Consider the following 7,881-nt stretch of genomic DNA (forward strand, 5'->3'; position numbering starts at 1 on the left):
TTAATTTTAAAAATGTTTCAGGCGCTTTGCTCACAATCCACAGATGAAAGTATGCACTCATACATCGATGTTCCTGGTTAGTATATGCAGGAAATTATTGTTTACCTGTTACTGATTGTAGAATATACATTTTTTTCAGATTCCTAACATTTAATATTCACATCCAGAGTGTGAGGACAAATGCATAGGACAAGGAGTTCAAAACAAGGTTCACCACAAGGGCTCCTTCCAGCTCACTTCTCTAGAGCTTTCTTGTAATGCTTCCAGTTCGTGGAAGACTTGATCATGAATTAGGCATTATTTTTGTAATTGAATTATTAATAAAAAATACTTCAAAAGGCAACAGCATCAATTCAATAATTATGGTTACAAGCAGCAAAACATAATCTCCATTGTTTGCTTTCTTTTAAAAAAAGGCACATTCAAAGTGTTTTGTATCTAAAAACAGATTTGTGTCTGAATCTATTCATTCACTGAATATGTATTCATACACTTGCCTCAAAATTAGCTTTTTGTGTTCCATTAAGCCAGTAACAGATGAACTGACATCAACTGTCTGTAATGTAAAAATCTATTCTCTCTTTGGTGTGGTCTTCTCACTAGCTAATTTCAACATAGTGTTTTCCACAGCATTTTCTTTTTTAGGGATTTGTTTGAACTCACTACCTATTTCTGATGCTCAATATTCCTAAATTTGACAGCATCACCCTTCACTCTGAATCCCTTAACTTTCTCTATCTCACTTTGAAAAGCCTTCCACCTGCTAGACATCTCTTTATCTGCAACCAGCCTCACCCAATCAATCTCACCAAGTTCCAGGCTGAGGCCTTGCCTCAGTTTAGGACATCAACTTGTGGACCTCACGAATTGTTTTTTTTTCCATAACTATTTAAAAACATATAGAATTATGGTCACTGGTTCCAAAATGCCCCTTGATTAACACTTCAGTCACATGCCCCACCTCGTTCCCTAATAGGAATCTGGTGTTGCAACCTCTTGATAAGGCCCTGTATGCATTGTGAAGGAAACCTTCCAGGATATTGTTTTAAAAGAAAAAACATCTCATCCGAGCCTGTTTGCCTCACAGGAGTCAACATGAGTGGGAAGTTAAAAATCATCTACTATTATTCTTTCACAAAAGTGCAGAAAAACTCAGGAATCATGCAACATTTTGATATAGCAAAAATAAAGATAGATAACCAATGTTTTGGGCCTGAGCCCTTCATCAAGGTATGAGCAAAAAGTAGGCAGGCTCCTGCTGTGGACAGAGTGAAGGTGTTCAGCAAAACTATCTCCCAGTCTGTGTCCAGCCTCTCTGATGTAGAGAAGCTCACAAGGGGAACACCAGATGCAGTAGATGACTCCCGCAGATTCACAATACCCAGTCTGCATCCAGTCTCTCCGATATCGCGACAATGGCAGTGATCTCTCAGCAGCCAACCATTTCAATTCCATGGTTCACTCTTGCACTGACATGCCTGTCCATGTCCTCATGCACTGCTGAACTGAGGCCACCTGCAAATTGGAGGAATAAGACCTGATATTCTGTCTGGGCATTTTCTAACCAGATGACTTCTCTGGATTCTGTTTGATCACTCCCATCTCTCCCTCTCTTCCCCATCCCTCTCACTCTTTTCCTTCAGCTCTCCACCCTCTACCTTCAGAGAGCTACCTCCTCCCCCTTTCGTCTCTCAGCTTTTATTTTCTTGTGCCCTCCCACCCAATGCCACCTATAACATCTTGTCTATGGGCCTGTGCTCCTCCCCCTGCCCTTCCCCATTTTATTCAGGCCCTACCTGCTTTTTATTCATGCCTTGACGAAGGTCTCAAGCCCGAAGCATTGGTTACATCTTTGCTACACAAGAAACACTGCATGACGACCTGCTGAGTTTCTCCAGCACTTTTGTGTTTTGGACAATCAGTGTTTGCATACTTTCTTGTTTAACAATTATTATTCTTACTGCTATCTGTGATCACACTACAGATTTGCTCCTCTAAATCAGCTTGACTATTGGTGGAGCTCCATAATACAACTCCATCAAAATTATCATCCCTTCCTTATTTCTAAGTTTCACCCATATAGTCTGGCCAATCACAGACTGATTTGCCATTTTACACTTCTACTGTTACAAGCTTGGCCTTTCACCTACAATTAATTCGTGTATACTTATTTTTAATCCTTATGCATGGGTCTGCATCCAAGACAGAACAATTTTGTCTCTTTTGATGGTTGTAAAAAAAATTTCACCCCCATCCGTTCCCTATTGTTGGGTACATGTTCTCCATGGATTCCTAATGATCAACAAAATCTATTTGGTTCTTTGCAATGAAAAAAACCATAAAAACTCCAAAATTAACTATAATTCTGATGCCCAAAGTCGGTCCAGTTTATCCATTACTGTTTCCTTCAATAATCTGCTTTGCCTATTGGTTCACAAACATCTTAATATTGAAATATATGAATGCTTCCACACTGGCCTCCTGCCTCAAAATTCAATATTATTTTGCTTACAGCTTCATGGAACATCTCCAACTTCCTTTGTATCACATCTAGGAAATTATTCCCTTAAGTGACCGACCACTCTCTCTCTCTCTCTCTCTCTCTCTCTCTTACTTTCTTTGAGGTTACTGGGATATGGCTTTCTGCCACAAATGTTAATAATGGGATAATAAGTCTTTTAAAATGTGAAAGGTATTCACAGGAGGGAATCCAAATTAACAGGTCCATATTAAGTGAAAGGCGAGATGAGTGGTTAAATAGATCATTTGGAACTGACAAACGTATCTAAACATCAAACATACCTATTCTGCTATGCCCATCGAGCAGTAAATTCATTTTTCTGAGCTGTAAATAAAACCATGTCCTTAAATATAAATAACTGACAGTAAAACAAAGAAATCTCTGCTTCCTTTCATGTACACTTATAAATAGCTGTGTTGATAACACTAAGAGAATACAAGCTTTGCATATTGCTTTTGTCAGGATAGGGCCAGACACTGACACTCATTAATAGAGATGAACTTCCCAAATTACCTTGGCAATCTTCAGAGAGGTTATGAGAAGGGGATAATTAAATATACTTGTGTACTAGCCGTCTGCTGGGAAGGCAGATGAACCAGCCACAGATCATTGTACTTCTCATGCCATTATCTTTTCAAAATAAATTAGGGGGGGGGCGGGGGGTTAGTAACAAACTATTGAGAAAACCCCAACAGATCAGTCTCTTCCATAAATTCTTATATAAGCTGCTGACAAGACATTGGAATTCTGATGTCAGTCAATATAAAACATCCATCTGAAGCCCTTATGGGAAATAATTACACCTGAAATGTATTTCTGGCTCCAGTTTCACCTTCTCATCTTCCTATTCCTTTGCCACCTCACTCCCATTCCTATTTGCTCCTTCTTCATGTTCCCACTCCTCTTCCTCTTCCTCCTTTTTACTTTTGTTTAATTTTTTTCCCCTCCTGTCCTAAATCTACCTCTGCCTGGTAAACATAGGATTGAGGAGAGTGGAGGGATTAAAGGAGATCTAAGGGGTGTGATAAAATATTTTATAGATGTATTTGGGAGATAAATTGGTAAAATTAGAGTAGGTTACACTTTAAAACAGATCTTATTTGAAATAATGAAGAATTCATATTCAGTGACTTTACAGAAAGTATGGAGAATGCTGTGCACATTTCACAAGTAGGTGCAAATTGAAATGTCGACTTTAAAGCAACAAACAGAAGGCGCTCTGGCTGTTAAAAGGTCTTTGCAAGGGTTTTGACAGAGTGCAAAGAAAGGTCACTCCTGGGTTTTTTGTTTACCTAAAGACAACAGCTTGACCAAGAACACTAACTCCTATTGTTTGCTGGAGAAGGTCAGGGGTTTTGCAAGTGAGAGAGTCACATGGGCTTTCTGGCAGTTGGGGGAGTGAGAGAGAGACTGGACAGGCAGCTGAAACAAGCAGAAGAAGTTGGTTGGAACTGAAACAAACTCCAGAGTGGTGGATGGCTGGATGTTTCTCTTGGAATAAGTGAAACAGAAAGGAACTCTGTGTAACCTGAAAGAAAAAGGTTATCATCTGAAGAACCCTGATGGGGCAAGTTTCATCAGCAAGACTCTGAGGTGACTAATGGTGGTACCTCAGTTGTGGAAATCCTGGAACAACAAATCTCTCTCTGCAAACCCTACAAGAACCTTCCTGAGTGGTAAACATTTACCTTTCAAGCATCAAAGCCTGGTAAACTTTATACATGTTTAATTCTGTGCACAGTATATGAAATGCCTGCAACCAGTGAACCTGGAGGAATGAGAAGTAAGATTGGACGGTGAACCAAAGAACTTTTCTAAACATGCACACACATTACATACACGTGCGCTTAGAATTAGAAAGGGGTTAAGTTAGGTTAAGTAAGTCAATAGAGTTAAAGTGTGATTCTATCTTCATGTTTAAAGATAATTAAAATCAACTTTTGTTTAAGTAACCATTTGTCTTGATGAATGTCATTTGCTGCTGGGTTTTGGGGTCCTTTGGGCTCGTAACAAGGGTATTTTTTGAAAAAAAAAATGTGTTCTGGAATGAACTGCCAGAGGATGAGGTAGGAGTAATGACAACAATTATGTCACATCTGGACAGCTATTTGAATGTGAGGACATGGAGGGATCTGAGATTAATGCAGGGTTATGAAATGGGTATAGATAGCCATGATTGTCAGCATTGACGTCATATACTGAAGAGCCTGCTTTCATGATGTACATCTCTATTACTTTGCAACTCCATTTTGGGGAGGGGGGGGAGCATCAAGTGATGACGTAAAGCCAGGATGTAAAGTCTGGCTCTCCCAAAAAAAGTTTAAAAAGAAGTGGAAAAAAAAGGGTTTGATTAAAACTCATTTAAAAAATTGCTAATAGACTAGAGAAAGAAAGTTATGAAGCTTCCAAAATAGGATAAAGCCACTGAAGAAACAACAGAGAGTGCGCAAGAAAAACAAGAACAAAAAGAAGAGCCTACCTTGAAGAAGCCAGGACCTGAAGCGAAGACACCTCTTTGTATGAAGAGAGCCTCCAAGTTGGCCTCTCAGTGGTCAGCAGTGCCTATGGACCAACAGGGGCATAGGATGAACCCGGAAGGGGAAGATCTCAACTGCACATGCACGAGGAGTCACACATGCACAGTCAGTGTGACTGGGAGGCCTTTGAAGAAATATTCGGAGGGCTTTCCAAACAGGCCACGAAGACATTGCCAATAACTTGCGAGGAGGAATAAATCAAGAAGAAATTGAAGGGAAACATGAAGAAGAAGATCAAAGCTCAGAAGAATCCACCTAAACAAAAATTGTTGCATTTCAAATTCAGAAATACTTGCCATCTCAATGTTAGCCCAACTAGGAGACCGTACCAAATCCATCAATGAACTAATAAATTTAAGTTGGGCTGCCTCATAATAATTTTGAAAATGTGGTAAACGTAATCCCCCTAACTCATATTTCCAAGTTAATTTATTCAAAGCTACTCTTGAAAATTTACTCCTCCATAAAAACTCCCTAACCATTTTATTTAAATCTCGAAAAAAAATGTATCAAGTAAATACGGAATAGATTGAAACCAATATTGTATACGTGGAAAGATATCCATCTTTTTTTTAGTTTTTTTGTTTAGGTGGAATATGAATTTGTTACAACAATATAATGTGCCTATACTAAAACATTTAATGAAGTTATGGATAAAGAAAAATAAAATGATATGTTCTAGGGGTAAACTATTGGCTTTGACTCCATTGTATAATAATCAACTTATTTCTTTTTCAATACATAATCAAAGTTTATTGCATTGGAGATTTAAAGGTGTGAAAAATTTGGGAGACTGTTTTAAAGAGGGTAAGTTTTTATCTTTTAATCATATGAGGGAAGATTTTGGTATTGATAAGAATTCTTTATTTCTTTATTATCAAATTCGATCTTTGGTAAAATGTATGTTTGGTAGAGATATGATTTTACCTAAAATGACTAAATTTGAGACTTCTCTTATGAAGGTACCAGAGAAGGGTTATATTTCATTTATGTATCAAATATTACAGGAGGGTTGGGATAGATCTAAAAGTAAATGGGAAGCGGATATTGGTTTTATTTTTTCTGAAGAGGATTGGTTGGATATCTGTTATGATAGTGTAATTAGATTGATAAATACACGTTATGCAATGATTAATTACAATTTTTTACATCAATTACATTTGACACCTGAAAAATTTAAAATAATATGGTTTTAATGAATCAGATTTGTGTTTTAGATGTGGTGATACGGTTGGAACTTTTTTCATGCTGTTTGGTGTTTGGTTATGTATACATATACAATCTTTTTGGAAGAATATTCAATCGTTTTTAGAATATCTGTATAAGATTAAAATAGTTTTAGATCCAACAGTATTTTTATTGGGTAGTTTGCAATCTCTGAAAGGCTTGGGATTAGATAAGTTTCAGCTTGCTTTTGTATATTTAGCTTTATCCGTAGCGAAAAAATGAATTGCTAGTATGTGGAAAGATACAAATATGATTGATATTGATAGATGGCATAATGAGATGAAATATTGTTTAATAATGGAAAAAATTATGTATGTTTCGCATGATACTTATAATTTTTTATTAATAAGTGGCTGTTATACTCAGAATATTTACATTTAAATTTATATTGATTAGATTTTAATATGTATATTTAACTTTTTTTTAATATTCTTTCTCTTTTCTTTTTTTATGGCTCTTCTTAGGAGAGTTGGCTGAAGGGGGGGTCTTTTCTTTCCTTTTTTTATATAAATATAAAAAAATGTTCATGTTCATGTTTAATTGCTGTATATGTCATATTTTTTTTTGAATGAATAAATAAAGTTTTTTTTAAAAAAAGCTCAGAAGAATCAATAGAAGAAGGTGGTACAGGATAGAGAATTAAAAAGACTAGTAAATTTAAAGGTTCTGTTAAAATGATTATAGAGGAGTTAAAATTAATAAGACAAGATAATAAGAGGTCAGAGTTAAAGGTTAATACAGTTTGTGAAATAGTTACAGAGAAAACATCAAGAAATGGAATAAAAAGTTCAAAGTATGAATATGGAATCTCACATTGTTCAAGAAAGAGTGGACAAAATGGAAGATGGTTTGGAAGCCGTGGTAATGATGAATAAACAATTACCTGAGAAAGCAGATCCATTGGAGAATTTCAGCCAGCAATATAATGTTAAGGTTATAGGTCTGAAAGAAGGGGATGAAGGGAAAGATATTAAACAATTTTTTTTACAATGTTGGATTTTTGGGTACATTATTTTCAAGAGGACATTGAAACAGAAAGGGCTCATAGAGCTCTCAGGCCAAAGCCTTCACTGGATCAGAAACCAAGCCCTATTTTGGTGGAATTTCTCTGATATCAGGCAAGAGAGAAAAAAAATCTAGAAATGGCAGCAAAGTAAGCTAAAGAAAGAAAGGCTCCACTGGAGTTTGGAGAAAATAACCCTGATATTAAGTTTTGAACTATTGAAGAGAAGAAAAGGGTTTAATCTGTTTAAAAACACGCTGTGGAAGAAAGGGTCTGATTATATTCTGCGTTATTCTGCAACTTTGAAGGTGTTTGGGCAAAGTGGTCCGAATAGATTCTTCACAGATCCAGAATATGCTGACCGGCCAGTTACCGGATGTATGTCCGGATTTGATTCAATGGGTGGACACTTCAGGATATTACTTTTTTTTGGATGAAATATATTTTTTTAAATAACAAAGATGTTAAAATTAGCTTGAATTTTTAAGGGGAGCCAAGATTAGGCTGATTGGTTTCCACTGAACCATGAGTGTTGTCTTTTGGAGGGAAGTAGCATTGTCTGGGAATTTCAGGGCAATGTTAAAGGAGGGTTT

This window comes from Narcine bancroftii, chromosome 9 (assembly GCF_036971445.1).
Source record: "Narcine bancroftii isolate sNarBan1 chromosome 9, sNarBan1.hap1, whole genome shotgun sequence".
NCBI classification, from domain to species: Eukaryota; Metazoa; Chordata; class Chondrichthyes; order Torpediniformes; family Narcinidae; genus Narcine; species Narcine bancroftii.